A 16,819-nucleotide genomic window follows, 5' to 3' on the forward strand; every position below is an offset into this window, starting at 1 on the left:
GACCAAAGACATTGTTCGAACAACTGTGGGCACAGGCGGGCGCAGCGGACGTAAAGCTTTCAGGTCTGAGGTTGGCGCAGACTGAAGCTGCAGCTCCGCCTGAGCTCTTGGGGTCAGGGAAGCAACAGGAGGCGGCCGAGGGGCGGGGCGGGGCGGGCAGAACTGGAAACGTGCGCGTGCGCGGAGACACCGGCTATGACTGCAGGGAGGGAAGTGCTAGGGGACTTAAGCGGACAAAGTTCAAGGCGAGAATTCACCGGTTGGTTGGAAACTCCGTCCCTTTCAGCCCTTGAAAAAGGCTCTATAGCCTAGTACCAATCCTTCAGGTTTAGGTTGTCTATGCTGAGGGCTATTGTGGCCTGCAGCAAGGCCTGAGATTGAAGGAAGACTGGATTCACGAGAGTAGCCTAAGGAAAAATTTTGAAATATTGGGAGTTGCTCTGTATCCTATAGGTCGAGAAGTTGGAAGAGATACACTACGGGGGAGGGGGGACGGGTTTTATTATATGAATGTCTAAAATAAAACCAAAGTCCTGTCACTAGCCGTGACTTTTTTTTTTAATGTTTATAATATGGTTTGTTTGTTCGTTATTTATGTATTTTTGGCTTTGCGGGATGTTCCTTGCTTTGCGCACTTTTTCTAGTTGTAAGGAGCAGCGGCTCGTCTTCTTGGGTACACAGGCTTCTTACCGTGGTGGCTTCTCCTGTTGGGGAGCACAGGCTCTGGATGCCCCGGCCTCAGTAGCTGTGGCGACCTGGGGCTTAGTTGCTCAGGGGCGTGTGAGATCTTCCCAGACCAGGGATTTGAGCGAACCCGTGTCCCCTGCATTGGCAGACGGATTCTTATCCTCTGTGCCACCAGGAAAGTGGAAAAGGTGGAAAAGGTCACCGCTGTGTGACCTTTTGTCTTTTGAGGATTAAGGGAGGTGATAGAAGCAAAGCCTTTAGCACTTGAAACAGGGACCAAATATATGTTGTGGATATATTATATATTTAGGGGATGATTTTTATTGGCTGATTCTGAATTTGCGGATTTTCCTACTGATAAGAATGTATCCGTAACCCCAAAGTCAATATTCCAAGAGCTCTGGAGGCGGGGGGAAAAATGTGAGTTGCCCCACATGTCTGTTTTCAGTTGAGGTTACACAAGACCCTGTCCAGTTCATGCTGTAAACAAACGTGTTTCTCATGATTTTGTGCCATGTTTTTCACATTTTTGTGTTTTGCTGTTGATTTCACCATTTAAAAAATCTCCTGCAACCATGGTGCCTGAAGTATACCTAGATACAAGGAGGGTGTGAGGTGCACTGTGAAGAAAATACTGAACTTGGCTCATACATGAGTTATAGTGTTATTGGCCCTGAGTTCAAATACAAATAACAAGATGTCTTTAAACAGAAACACATAAAACCAGCTTATTTATTGATCAACTGACAAAATATGTCGTGCGCAGAGACTTGCAGATGCCTAACCCTGTATTTTCCTTAGGAGCAATTGTTCAGTATTCACTGGTTTGTGTTTACAGCAACTTTTAGAAAATAACTAACACCAAAATCTGAGAACTGACTCTGTGTGTGTGAATGTTTGTAAAATTTCTGAGGCCCCTTCCAGTCTTAAGGGTGTATGATAAGAGCCCCTCATAGATCTTCATGGCATAAAGCATCAAATGTTGGAAGGTTACCTCCTCCAGTTGTTCTTAGGACTTGTAGAATAACAAAAACTCCACCTGGCTGCTGAGGAGTTACTGGGCAGGAGGTGAAAAGACAGAGGACTTGGGGCAAGCTGAGGTGTTTCTTAGACTGACCAAGCTATCTCTGAGGGGACTGAGTATCCTGTCTGGGGGCAGGGGTGGGTGGTTAGGGACATGTTCAAACTGATGCTGACTGGCTTCAAGGGGGTTGCAAAAGACAAACACACTTAGTTCTAAAAGGAAACTGAACCAAGTGGACTCTCAGTTCATAGGCCATGTTTATGATTTCAAAAGGCCTTATAGAAATTGCACATTTATATATACTGTGCCCCCCACCAATAAAAATCACCAAAGGTTCAGAACATCCATATTCAGAGCCCACTTTCTACTGAATCAGAGCATCTGGGAGTAAAGCCTAGGCATGAATGTTTAGTTTCTCCAGGTGAGTCTAAGGAGCCTCCACTAGCCTAGGTAAAGAATTCCTGGGTTAAGAATGGGTCAGCTTAGTAAAATCTTCACCTGATCAGACAAGGGGCAAAGAATCTCCCCTTTTCCTCCCTATCCCTAGAGCCTAGCACAAGGCAGCACTTTAGCACTTAGCGACCCCATGGACCGCAGCCTACCAGGCTCCTCCATCTATGGGATTTTCCAGGCAAGAGTACTGGAGTGGGATGCCTTTGCCTTCTCTGCCAGTAGAGGCTCCCCAGGCCTAAATCCTTTGGTAGGTGACCACTTCACCTGCCGCTCCCACCGTAATTCCGATGGGATTTTATGTCAATATCGGTCCCTTCAGCCCCATAGTTGGTTCCCCGGGGCTGTGAGGAAAGAGAGGGGACCTGTTCAAGGGTAGAACTAGGTGCCAGCAAGCCCAGCCCCCACTAGAGCTTTAAAATACTTGATTTCCTTCCAGGCCAAACTTCCTAGCAAGGTTCCCGTGGGCTGGGCAGCCAAACCAATTCCAATTTGGCTTAGGGTGCCCGGCCTTCTGAAAAGGAGGAGCAGAGGAAAGGACACAGTTGGGGGTGGGGGAGAGGGGAGAGAGAAGAGGCCCGAGGAGAGCTTGGGGACCCCCTGCACAATTGCCCTGAAGCTGCTGGTGGAGTTTGGAGTCCTGCTGAATCAAGAAAATTTCGCAGCAGTCACTGGCAAGAACATTTTGATTGAGCCTTGTCTTGGGTTTTGTTTGGTTGTGTTTTATTTTGTTTTGTTTCTATTTGGGGGTAGTGTTATCTGCAAAGGCGGGTGAAGGGCAGTGGTTGGACTTTGCAATCAGTGAGTGGCATTCCCCTGTCCGTTGTGTGTCACCAGCTGGGCAAGGTCCTCTTGTCTACTTTCTCCCCAGTTCCAACCCCTCTAACCTTCCCCGCATTTAAAGTAGCACTGTTTGTGTCCAAGTTTTAGTTTACACAGATTCAGTTGTTCTAGGGATTTTGTATATCTCCTTTTTTCTTGCTTGATACGAAGTTGAAGAGCTGTTCCTAGCACCCTGCTGTTGCATACACTTCCCTATGTGCATCCCCCACTTTTGATGGACATGAAGGGGCTTCTGGCCTCCCACTACATCACTTGGTGAGAATTCTCTGGCCATGTGGGATGGCTAGCGTTGGAGAATACCCCCCTTGCTTTCATGTTCAGTTCACTGCCAAACTGGCAACAGTGTTTGGCTTGAAATAGCTATAACTATTCTCCCAGGTTTATGGTCAATAAAACAAGGACAGAGAGTTTAAGCAAATTGAACCAGGTCTGATTTTAAAACCTGTCTTCTCGACTATTAATGGTCATCACATTCTTCTAGTAATTCAGTGATTACTAGTAATTCTAGTAAATCACTAGAATTCTAATAATTTTCTAGCCCACCAGCCTCCTCTGTCCATGGGTTTTCCAGGCAAGAATACTGGAGTGGGTTGCCACGCCCTCCTCCAGGGGATCTTCCCAACACAGGGATCGAACTAAAGTCTCCTGCATTGCAGGCAGATTCTTTATTGTCTGAGCCACCGGGGAAGCCCCTGAACCACAAGGGAAGCTCTTTAAGAAGACTGAGCACCAAAGAATTGTTTCTTTCTAACTGTGGTGCTGGAGAAGGCTCTTGAGAGTCCCTTGGACAGCAAAGAGCTCAAAAGAGTCAATCTTAAAGGAAATCAACCCTGAATATTCATTGGAAGGACTGATGCTGAACCTGAAGCTCCAATACTTCGGCCACCTGATGCAAAGACCTGACTCATTGGAAAAGACCCTGATCTGGGAAAGATTGAGGGCAGGAGGAGAAGGGGGTGACAGAGGATGAGATGGTTGGATGCCAAGATCGACTCAAAGGACATAAATTTGAGCAAACTTAGGAGATAGTGACGGAGAAGGCAATGGCACCCCACTCCAGTACTCTTGCCTGGAAAATCCCATGGATGGAGAAGCCTGGTGGGCTGCAGTCCATGGGGTCGCTAAGAGTCGGACACGACTGAGTGACTTCACTTTCACTTTTCACTTTCATGCATTGGAGAAGGAAATGGCAACCCACTCTAGTGTTCTTGCCTGGAGAATCCCAGGGACGGGGGAGCCTGATGGGCTGCCGTCTACGGGGTCGCACAGAGTCGGACATGACTGAATCGACTTAGCAGCAGCAGCAGCAGGAGATAGTGAAAGATAGGGAAACCTGGAGTGCTGCAGGCAGTGGGGTCACAAAGGGTCAGAAATGACTGAGCCACTGAACAACAACAATAAGCGTCAGGAGATTATGCTTCTGCCCCTGCCAGAGAGCATATAGAATGTCCTAGAGGGAAGGAGATAAGGAAACCAAGAAGAGGCAGTGGAGGAGGCATGAGGAGGAGACCCACACCCAGGAGAACCATCCCACCATCCTCCTACAAGTCACCAGTTCTGTCTTCCACTTGGCGTGACAGCACCAGAGCATTGTCACATTGCGCCTGTTGTCTTTGAAAATGAGATTAGCCCGTTAACCACTCCTTACTCTTATGGCTTTACTCCAGCTCCTTAGCTGAATATTCAAGGTTCTCCACCACAACCTGACCATGTCACCTTATCTCTCCTACCATGAGTGGGTTTGTTCATTTTAAGCCATACCACTTAAGTGTTTTCTTCTAACTATGCCCCTGACTTGGGTCCTCTCCTCCCTCTCTACCTTTGTAAACCACTTAGGAATTCCACCCTCTTCAACCCACTCCAGTATTCTTGCCTAAAGAATCCTGTGGACAGAGGAGCCTGGTGGGCTGCTGTCCATAGGGTCGCATAGAGTCAGACATTACTGAAGTGACTTAGCATGCATGCATGCACTGGAGAAGGAAACGGCAACCCACTCCAGTGTTCTTGCCTGGAGAATCCTAGGGACGGAAGAGCCTGGTGGGCTGACGCCTATGGGGTCGCACAGAGTTGGACAGCACTGAAGCGACTTAGCAGCAGCAGCTCCCACCCTTGTCCTTTTACATTCCTTCTGTCTGGACTTGTCTTCCTCATCACTTGTTAACTCTGAGAGTGAGGATTGCTAGCTGGGTCCACCTAGTAACTTTGGCACGTTCTCTTCTTTTCTGAGCCTCAGTTTCCCCCTCTATGTATTAAGGGATTATTAAGGCTTTCCACACAGCTCAGTGGTAAAAGAATCTGCCAATGCAGGAGACACAGAAGACTTGGGTTTGATCCCTGGGTCAGGAAGATCCCCTGGAGAAGGGAATGGCAACACCCCTCCAGTGTTCTTGCCTTGAGAATCCCATGGACAGAGGAGCCTTGCAGGCTACAGTCCATAGGGATGACAAAGAGTCAGACACTACTGAGCAACTGAGCACACATACCCACACGACCTTCCAGTGGTTTCTATCGACTCCCACCCACATCATTGTGTGATCCAGAACCAGACAGATGTGACTCTAGGTCTTCTGCTAAGCAAATCAAACCATCACGGGAGTCTGATAAGAGTAGAGAGGGTGCAATGCAAACCCATCATTATTACTGGGGTCCAGCAAGGGCAATGTTCCCAGAATAGGGTGTCAACTAAGAAGTCAGGGACCACGGCTGGGTCCTCTATTTCTCCGGGACCTGGCATGTGGTAGTACCAGCTGAACATTGTCAGGTGAATGAATGAAAGCCAAAGACACCCTGTCTGGCCCCTTAGGTCTCCCAGCTTAGAGCTCACACCTCATATTGGGTCCTAGACTTTCACCAGCTTCTGTGCATTTTCCCTGCTCAAAGTGCCCACAGACTCTAGTTATACACTTATGGACATTATCTCTTAATCTTCATTACAACCTTTTTAGTATTTCTATTTATAGATCAGGAAAGTGAAGGTCAGAAGGATAAAGTAACTTATCCAAGGCCATGGAGCTGGGATGTGACTGAGCTGTGACTTCAGCCGAGCACCATATTTGCATTCTGCAAGAGGGAGCTAGAGATGAAATATGGGAGAGAGTTAGCCAGAGAAAAAGGAAAGACAGAACAGGAAAGTGAAGAGGAGAGAGGAAAGTTCCTGTCAACCCCAGGATGTCATGATTATGTTTGTTTTCTATTGCCACATAACAAATTACCACTCTGTTGCTTAAAATAGCATACATTTATTATCTCATAGTTTTCATAGGTTAGAAGTCCAGGCATGATTTTGCTGGGTTCTCTGCTTCAAAGTACCCACAAACTCCCTTCTCAGGGTTTTAGCAGGCTGCAGTCCTGAAGTTGGCAGGGACTATGGTCTCTCATTATGGGCTTCAACAGGGAGTTGAAGCCAAGAGAATTCTATACAGACAGACAAGTGTGTTGAAATAGACAAGTGTGAACAGACACCTGTGTAGAAACAGGGCTTCTCTTCTTGTAGACTCCCAAACAGTTAACTTTGCCACAGTTGCTGCTCTTCATACAACCCACTGTAAAAGCATGTTGTTTGCTGTTTGTCTGCCCAGTTGTGTCTGACTCTTTGCGACCCCAAGGACGGCAACACATGATGCCTCCCTGTCCCTCACCATCTCCCAGAATTCATATGCGTTGCATGGGTGATGCATCCAGCCACCTCATCCTCTGACATGCTCTTCTTCTGCCCTCAATTTTCCCCAGCATCAGGGACTTTGCCAATGAGTCGGTTGTTCACATCAGGTGACTGTAATACAGAGCTTCAGCTTCAGCATCAGTCCTTCCAATGAGTATTCAGGGTTGATTTCCCTTAAGATTGACTGGTTTGATCTCCTTGCTGTCCAAGGGACTGTCAGGAGTCTTCTCCAGCACCACAGTTCAAAGGTGTTTGGCACAGTCTTTGGCACTCTGCCTTCTTTACAGTCCAGCTCTAACAACTGTACATGACCACTGGGAAGACCATAGCCTCGACTATACAGACTTTTTTCAGCAGAGTAATGTCTCTTCTTTTCAACACGCTGCCTAGGTTTGTCATAGCATGTAGGCCGTACCATTCTTGGGGTCTTCATTTCCTTTTGAGGGCTCGTGTGTTACATAAAACTTGAACAAATTCGTATGCTTTTCTCCTGTTAATCTGTTTTATGTTGGTTTAATTCTCAGGTGCAGCCAAAAAACATTAAAGGCCCAGCAATATAAACCATATAGTACCGGCTCTGCTGCACTCAGGGCCCTCATCTGTGCCACTCCCTCTCTGAAATAGGCTTTTCCCTACCAACACACACACACACACACTTTTGTCTGGCTAACTCCTATTTATTCCTCAGCTCTCAGCTGAAAGGTCACTTCTTCCCCCAGGAGGTCACTGCTGATCTTCTACACTAGGGCTCCCCTCTGCCCACTCTAAACCCCTATCCTCCTGTCTTTTTTCCCCCATGTACTCGTCACAAATAGTAATTACTTGTTGATAAATGTCGATCTCCTTTGTTAGACTTTTAGGATCTAAGAGGACAGGGACTGAGTCTGCTCTAGTCTCTGACATCAGTGTTTAGTACAGAGGCCAGTGTGTGTTAAATACAAAACTGTACCAACGACTGAATAAAGAGATCTTGGATTGACCTTTCAGGAACTTCAACTACTTGAGTAGTCTCATAGAGAAGAGACTTGTGGTAGCCAAGGGGAAGGAAAGGTTGGGGAAGAATGCATTAAGAGTTTGGGGCTAGCAGATGCAAACTATTATATCTAGAATGGATAAACAAGGTCCTACTGTGTAACACAGGGAACTATATTCAATATCTTGTGATAAAGCATAATGGACAAGAATAGGAAAAGGAATATGTATGTATATAACTCAATCACTTTGCTGTACAATAGAAATTAACACATTCAATAAGATACAATTTTTCAAATGGAATAGTCTCTTACCTATAGTATCTTTCCCACTATGCTGCTGCTGCTGCTAAGTCACTTCAGTCGTGTCCGACTCTGTGCGACCCCATAGACCGCAGCCCATCAGGCTCCCCCGTCCCTGGGATTCTCCAGGCAAGAACACTGGAGTGGGTTGCCATTTCCTTCTCCAATGCATGAAAGTGAAAAGTGAAAGGAAGTCGCTTAGTTGTGTACGACTCTTAGTGACCCCATGGACTGCAGCCTACCAAGCTCATCCATTCATGGGATTTTCCAGGCAAGAGTACTGGAGTGGGGTGCCATTTCGTTCTCCGCTTTCCCACTATACCTCACTCTGAAAATGAAAATTTTTACCTATTATAGATATATGTTGAATAAATGAATTAAGAATTTTTAAATTGGGTAGAAGAAAACCTAGAAAAGAAGTGCAGGGCATCATCTGAGACGTAGGAAAGCCAGGAAAATGTGGAGCCACAGACAAGTACATGTTGTTATGCATCTGTCAAAACCCATAGCATATGCAACCGAGAGTGAACCCTAATGTAAACCATGGAAGTCGGGTGATAATGACATATGTATGGAGGTTAATCTTTGGTAACAAATGTCCCACTCTGGTGGGAAGCCATGCCTGTGCAGTGGCTAGAGGATTTATGGGACTCTCCATACTTTCTCAGTCATGTCTGACTCCTCTCAATCCCACAGACTGTAGCCTGCCAGGCTCCTCTGTCCGTGGAATTCTCCAGGCAAGAATACTGGAGTGGGTTGCCACTTCCTTCTTCAGGGGATCTTCCAAACCCACGGACTGAACCCGGGTCTTCTGCATTGCAGGCATATTCTTTATCCTCTGAGCCATCAGGGAAGCACTTTCTACTCCATTTTGCTGTGAACCTAAAACTGTTCTGAAAAAAAAAAACTGTCTACTAAAAAAACAAAAAAGGCCACAGCAGAAAATGTTCAAGGAGGAGCAGGTGTTTGGTCAGGAGAGTTAATTGTTGCTGAGCCTGGGACAAAGATGGAAATATGTCCCTCGGTTAGTGATATGATTACACTGGTTACACTGGTCTCACTTAGGTGAGAGCAGTTTCTGCCAAGTGATGGGGTGGGAGCTAGACTGGAGAAGACTTAAGAGAATGGAAGGCAAGAAAATTATTAACTGAAAATGGAAAAGCCTTTCAAGAAGTTTCACTGGTGCTCATGAAAGAATATCACATGAGTAGGGCAAAGGATATTCTCTTGCCAAAGAGGACAGAATGTCAATGTGCTCAAGCCTCTGGATTAGCTGCTAAATTCCTATGACAGAGGCGTCTGCTCGCTTGTCCCATGAGTGTGCAATCAGTAAATTCCATGCTGCAGGAAATCTTACAGGTCAAATGCCCCACATTCTTTTTTTCTCTTTGGCTGTGCCAGTCTTAGCTGCAGTATTTGTGATCTTAGTTGCAGCATGTGGGATCTAGTTCCCTGACCAGGGATTGAACACAGGCTTCCTGCATTAAGGGAGTCTTAGCCACTGGACCATCAGGGAAGTCCTGCCCCAGGTTCTTTAATAAATAACTTTTGAGGGAAAGACAGGGCTAGAAGCAGAAGCTGAGGGTTTTTAACAAGCTTTTAAGAGTTTTCTTTTTTTTTGTAATTAGCAAGTCTGAACTATAATGTCTAGAGAAGAATATTTTTGTGATAAAATTGTTAAGAAATGCAGGAAAGTCATCACCATAAAAAGTCAGGAGGAAAAAGAAAGTCATGAGAGTTGTTACTTTTAAGGGGTAGGTGGGAGCAGTGAATGAGTCAGGGCACACGAGATTTCTGGGTGGTGGTGTTATCATAACTCATTCAGCTCGAGAGGAAGAAGTCTGGCTGTAGAGAAAAGAATCACATGGAGAGATATACATGAAATTGAAGAAGGGTTGTGTAGGTGTGTGTGTGGGTCTCACAATGGCAGAAGCAGGCAGGAATCACTGGGGCAGTCATTCTCGTCCCTCTCCCCATGGTGCTCTGAGGTTCTCAAGCCCTTCCACTTCTGTGAGGCAGAAAGGGCAAGGGTTATTCTCCCGATTTTATGGGTGGAAAAACTGAGGCCTGAGTGTGTGTGACTTGCCCCAGGTCACACTGCTCATCAAGGGTAGAGGCTGCCCAGATCCCAGGCCCCAGCCCAGGAGTGAGCAGGGCAGCTGGCTCACCCAACGCTGCCCTGTCCCCTGCAGGAATTGCTGAGATTCTGATGAACAGACCGAGTGCCTGCAATGCCCTGGGGAACGTCTTCATCAGTCAGGTGAGTAAGGGCGGGCACCAGGGTGGGCTGGGGCTGAGCTGGGAGGTATCTGATCTGGTCTCCTCTGCAGCTGCTGGAAGCTCTGGCCAAGCTTCGGGAGGACCGTCAAGTGCGTGTCCTGATCTTCAGGAGTGGAGTGAAGGGTGTGTTCTGTGCAGTTGAGTTTCCTTCCTTGCCCCCAACCTGGGGCTCAGCAGGGCTCCCACCAGCCTGCATGCAGGGGATACTTAGGTCATTTCTAGCACAGGACTCAGGGCTTCCCAAGTGACGCTATTGCTAATGAACCCGCTTGGTGACACAGGAGACACAGGTTCGACCCCGTGTTGGGTACATCCCCTGGAGGAGAAAATTGCAACCCACTCCAATATTCTTGCCTGCAGAATCCCTATTGACAGAGGAGCCTGGCGGGCTACAGTCTATAGGGTCGCAAAGAGTCAGACATGACTGAAGCGACTTAGCACACAGCACAGGACTCATTCCCATTTAAAGATATGCACTCAGAGGTGAAACTCCTTGCTTAGAGCAACACAGCTAGTGAGAATTCGGTTAGAACTTGACCTTTCTGACCCCCAAATCCTTGTTTTTTCTGTTCTGACACTGCATTGAGGAAATGAGAAAACGGAGTCCAACGACACTCACCAGGTCTGTGGCCAAGATAGGACTGACTTACTGCCCCTTTGCCCACTACAAGATTTCAGTCCCTGTCAACGAAACTCTTCCATGTCTCTGTACCATTTGGTCCTCAAAACAGGGCAAGCACCACGCACTTCCTTTCTGAGACGAGAAATGCTGCATCCCAGGCCCACTACAAGAAGCAAGCGAATGAGAGTTGAGCTAAGAACTGACTCTGGGGTGGCTCTGGAGGGGACACGGGAGAGACAGGAAGAGGCTGCGGAGGGCGAGAGTGGGAAGCGAGTGATTCTTAGGCAGTTTCAAAGGCATGTGGCTCAGTCCCCAGGCCTCAACTGTCAGGATCCCCGTGAGCAGCCTGGGGCGGGAGGTGGCAAGAGAAGTATGTGGACCAGTCTGCCTGACCCCACTGCCCTGATCGAGGCCCTCCTCCTACTCCGGCCTCTTCCTTTGGCTCCCCCCATGATCTGACGTCTTCCATCACGGTCACTTCATGACCGTTAGCCCCACTCCTCACCCCTCCAGCGAAGGACAGGAAAAGAAGGGGGCGTGCAGGAGGTCTGAATCTGCCCCTGATTTGCTCTGGAATCCTGGGCTAGTCCCTGTCTCTCTCTGCGCCTCAGTTTCCCCATCTGTCACTGAGGGGCTAGGACTAATCAGAATCCCAAAGGCTCTCCCAACTGACTTTCCCATAATCTAGGACTTGCAGAGAGTACGTTCACCCCCTATTCATGACTCAGGCTCTGGCTGTCTGGCCTTCAGTGAACCTCCACTGTCACTACTCTCACCAAGGACCCTGCCCCCCCCCATGCCACTGTCCCTGCACTCACTCCTCAACCAAGCCCTTCTTTTAAAAAATAATTATACCTGCTGTATGCCAATTATTTCTCAATAAAACAGGAAAAAATAATAAAATTTTATTACTATTTAATGTATTTTTTGAGTTGTCACAAATATATACATTACACAAAATTTATATTTTAATCACTTCTAAGTGTAAAATTCACTGGTATTAAGCACATTCACCAGAGACTGCAATGGCACCCCACTCCAGTACTCTTACCTGGAAAATCCCATGGACGGAGGGACCTGGTGGGCTACAGTCCATGGGGTCGCTGAGGGTCGGACACGACTGAGCGACTTCACTTTCATTTTTCACTTTCATGCATTGGAGGAGGAAATGGCAACCCACTCCAGTGTTCTTGTCTGGAGAATCCCAGGGACGGTGGAGCCTGGTGGACTGCCATCTGTGGGGTCGCACAGAGTCGGACACGACTAAAGCGACTTGGCAGCAGCAGCAGCAAGTACATTCACAACGTTATTCAATAATCACCACTATCCATTTCAAAAACTATTTCATCATCTCAATAAACTGTATACTCATTAAGCAATTCCTCCCCATTTCCCTAACACCCATAACCTTCATTCTACTCTCTATCTTTACGAATTTGTCTACTCTATTTCCTACAAGTAGAATCATACATTTGTCCTTTCATGGCTAGCTTATTTCACTTAGCATCATGTACTTCATGTTCATCCATGTTGTAGCATATTGCAGAATTTCTATCCTTTTTAAAAATGAATAATATTCCTTTTCACATATATATTCCACATTTTTTTAATCCATCTGTTGATGGACTTGGGTGATTCCCACATTTTGGCTATTGTGATTAATACTGCTATGAACATTGGTGTGCAGGTATCTGCTTGAGTCCTTGCTTTCAATTCTTTGGGGTATATACTTAGGAGTAAAGTGGCTGGACCACAGAGTAATCCTATGTTGAACTTTGGGAGGAAGCACCGAAATATTTTTCACGGCAGCTGCATCATTTGAGATTCCTACCAGCAGTACATCAGAGTTCTCCACACCAATGTCAACACTTTTTTTGTTTGTTGTTTATAATAACCATCTGAATGGGTAAAAAGCAGTATCCTATTGTGGTTTTTCTTTGCATTTCCCCAATGATGCTGAACACACTTTCCAGTGCTTACTGCCTTATCTTCTTTTTTAAATATTTATTTGGCTGCACTGGGTCTTAGTTGAGGGACGCAGAATCTTCAAACTTCACTGTGACATGCCACCTCTTAGTTCTGGCATGAGCACTCTAGTTCCCCAATTAGGGATCAAACTTGGGCCACCTGCAATAGAAAGCCAGAATCTTAGCAACTGGACTAGCAGGGAAATCCCACTGGCTTATTTTCCTTGGAGAAATGTCTATTCAAGTCCTTTGTGAGGTTTTGTGTTTTTTTTGTCCATTCTGCACAGCTTGCGTGATCTTAGTTCCCCAACCAGGGATCACACCGTGTCCCTTGCAATTGAAGTGTGGAGTCTTAAACCACTGGACTACCAGGGAAGTCCTTTGTATTTGGTTGTAGGAAATCTTTATACAGCCTAGATATCAGTTCCTTACCAGATGTATGATTTGCCAGTATTTCCTTCCATTCATGGGTTGTCTTTGCTCTCTTGATAGTGTCTTTTGACGCATTAGTTTTTAATTGTGATGAAATCCAATTTATCTTTTTGTTGTTGTTGTGTCTCTCTTTTTTTGCCCACCCTCCTCCCTCCCTGGCTTCCCTGATGAGTTTTCCTGGTGTTTCTCTTTCCTCTCTGGCCGCTTCTCTTCAGGTTTCCATTGCTGGATCCTTTGACAGCCTGGGATTCAGAGCCTCACCCAATCTACCATACTCTAAAGACAGAATGGTTTTTGTTGTGAGCTCTGTGGAGAGACAGATGATTCTCCCAGGGAGAGGAGGTAGGGACAAGGAATTCTACAAGGAGGAGGGTGCCATGAGGGTCCAAAGGGCACTGGCTCCCCAGCATTAGTGCCCTGCTAGTTCTGACGCCCAGCCTCTGTGCCCTCAGCGTACAAGCCTGGCCATGCCAGGGTCAACTTTCAGCAAGTATACTTGCAGGCTTTGACAAATGCTTGTTCCTTTTTCTGGAATATCCCTCCTAGGCCATCTGAACTGCTTATGCATTCTTCAAGACCACAAGTGCCTCCTCCTCCAGAAAGCCATCCCTGGCCCATCATCCAAGCTTCCCTTCTCAGATCACTGATCACCCTGGGTCATCATCACCTGTTTGCCCATCTGCCTTCCCCATGTCAGATTCAATTCTGTTCCCAACACACAGAATGAGAAGGGAGAGCAAAAAGGCGGGTCCCAGGGAGGCCCACAGAAAGGTGGGCATGACTAGGCATCACCCTGCCCACCCATCTCCCCACTCCTATTCCCCAGCAGATCCCACAACTTGCCCCAGTGGGAAAACTGACTGCTAAGATAACCTAGCTGAGGTATAAGGTAAGGTCCCCAAACTTGGGATCAATGAAGCCTTCTATCACAATCAGCTAGACCGTCTCCTACCCTGAGACACTGTCCTGGTCCTACCAGGGCCTCACAGGCTGAGCCCTCCTTTGTCTCCACAGCAGCGTTCCCTGCACCCACCATTGCAGCTATGGATGGGTTTGCCTTGGGTGGAGGCCTGGAACTTGCCCTGGCCTGTGACCTCCGAGTGGCAGGTACTGGGTACAGGGAGAGGTGTGGAAGGGTGGGAGGGAAGAGCGAATGAAACAAGCTAATTCTGGGGATTCTGCAGTCAGCCACTGCTCTCAGCTTTCCAACAAACCCCAGAACTAAAGGCAAAGTGGGAGCCAAGGAATTCAGGAAGCAGTGGTTCCCCACCCACCGCCCAGCCCCTGACTGCTACAGGACTCGTCCCTTCTCAGAGTCAGCTGCCCTCAGCTCAGGACTGTTTGTACCAACCCCAGGGCAACCGCTGACACAGCTAGAAAGAACACAGAGAGCGAAGGTTGGGGACAAAGGTATCTATTCAGTCTTCCAGTTCTGTCCAAGCCAGCTGTATCGATCATATTGTGAACAAAGGTGAGCCATGAGGGCAGTCTATGCCCAGTTAATCACAAGCATGACTGGGCAGGAACAGTGCCCTACAGTAGCTCTATCAGAGTCCACAGAGGTTTGCATTAATAGTTCAAAGAAATTGAACTTCGAAATGTGGAGGGCAGGGAGGATGAAGATAATTGATTGCTTTTAACCTTGCTGACTTGGTGGTTAGGTGTGCCCTTTTTAGAGGAAATCAGAGAAGATCTGAGTGCCATAATGGTGCCACACTTTCTCCTGCCACCAAGCAAGAACTGTTCATCTTTTTTTTAACATGTAGCCCCAGGCATAGAGGGACTTTATATCCATATGATGCATAACAAAGGGAAGACATCAAATATCAGGTCAGGTCATAGCACCAACTCTGGTCCCCACCTGCCCATGTTTAGGAAAGCTAACCTGAAGGGGTTGGTGGGTAGGAGGTGAATGTAAACTCCTCCCTCCCATCCTGCATGGTTCACAGGGACCGTGTTGAGGGACTTCAGGAGAAGCCTGTGGGGTGGGACACTCAAGGAGGGCCTGTCATAGGAAGTACAACTGCGAAAGGAGGATGTGGATCAGCATACAGGAAAATTTCAGGCTGACAAAAAGCTGGGAGAAAAACTGGTGGAAGCAGGAGTCACTGACACTCTAGGCCAGACCTGAGCTAAGGATGCATGAGACAGAGAATCCATTAACTTACAAATAGGTACCGGGCACCATCCAGGAACCCCTCCTTGTTCCAAGCACCATGACCTCACTTGATCCTAAACAGCTCTATAAAGCAGGTAAAAGAGAGGTTATCAATTTTTCTTCCCCGTCCATGAGGCTCAGAAAGGCTAAGAGAGTTGCTCAGTGAGTTGTGGAGGGAGGGTGAGTGCTGGGACTCCTGACTTCCAGGCTAGGGCTCTTCCAAAGGCAGCTACTGGAGAAGTCTGGCTGTGGCCACACCATGAGGGAAATGATCAGCTGGAGGGGTGAGCAGAGTCAGCAGACAGTGTCTCCTCTCCTCAGGGATTAGAGCTGGAAGACAGGGTGGGGGCTTCACTCTGTTTTGTCTAAGCAGTTTCCTCGGCTGTCATGGGACTGATTGAGACCACCCGAGGACTCCTCCCAGGAGCAGGTAATCTCAACACACACCATCCATTCTTCTCTACTTGTTCAACTCCACTCTATCCAGCATAATTCCCTACTTTCCTCTTTTGCCCTATGTTCTGGGGTCTCCCCTGCCAGCCTAACCCAATCTCGTCCTCTGAGAGGTCTTGGCTGACTCCCAGCCAGGGCCTCCTCTGGGCCCCCACATTCCATGAGGATTCACCATCCCTACTCCATCCTGGCAGGAGGGACTCAGAGGCTGCCTCAATGCCTGGGGGTGGCCCTGGCGAAGGAGCTCATCTTCACAGGCCGATGACTGAGTTGGGCGCAGGCCCAGGCTCTGGGGCTGGTGAACCACGCTGTGGCCCAAAAGGAGGACGGCAACACCGGCCCAGGAGATCCTGCCCCAGGTACGATTGCCACTCAGCACAGGCGGGCCTGTGCCACTGGGGATCACAGGTAGGGAGGCCAAGAGACAAGGGTGTCTCATGCAACCACACAAGATCCATTTTCCCAGATTTATAAAATTAACCATCTTTGGCAGTTTTGCCTCCATTCAGCCATCTAGTAAAATAATATTAAATCAGATTTTAAGTTAAAATGAAAATTGAGTTCCGAGGGGCTGGGATCAATTAAGCTTGAAAATCCTCAGAACAGCCTATAAAACTGAACTTCCTGGGATGATGCAAATGATCTCTATCTGTGCCATCCACTAAGGCACCCACTGCTGCTGCTGCTGCTGCTAAGTCTCTTCAGTCGTGTCTGACTCTGTGCGACTCCATAGACGGCAGCCCACCAGGCTCCCCCGTCCCTGGGATTCTCCAGGCAAGAACACTGGAGTAGGTTGCATTTCCTTCTCCAATGCACGAAAGTGAAAAGTGAAAGTGAAGTCGCTCAGTTGTGTCCGACTCTTAGTGACCCCATGGACTGCAGCCTATCAGGCTCCTCCGTCCATGGGATTTTCCAGATAAGAGCACTGCTGTGGGCTGCCATTTCCTTCTCCAGGGCATCTTCCTGTC

General features: G+C 47.6%; 1 pseudogene; it reads left to right on the top strand.

The window, feature by feature from the left end:
- The window catches only part of LOC104993798, a 25,817-nt pseudogene that overhangs the window by 3,148 nt on the left and 5,850 nt on the right, over window positions 1-16,819 (top strand).

This window comes from Bison bison, unplaced genomic scaffold (assembly GCF_000754665.1).
Source record: "Bison bison bison isolate TAMUID 2011002044 unplaced genomic scaffold, Bison_UMD1.0 scf7180017864244, whole genome shotgun sequence".
NCBI classification, from domain to species: domain Eukaryota; kingdom Metazoa; phylum Chordata; class Mammalia; order Artiodactyla; family Bovidae; genus Bison; species Bison bison.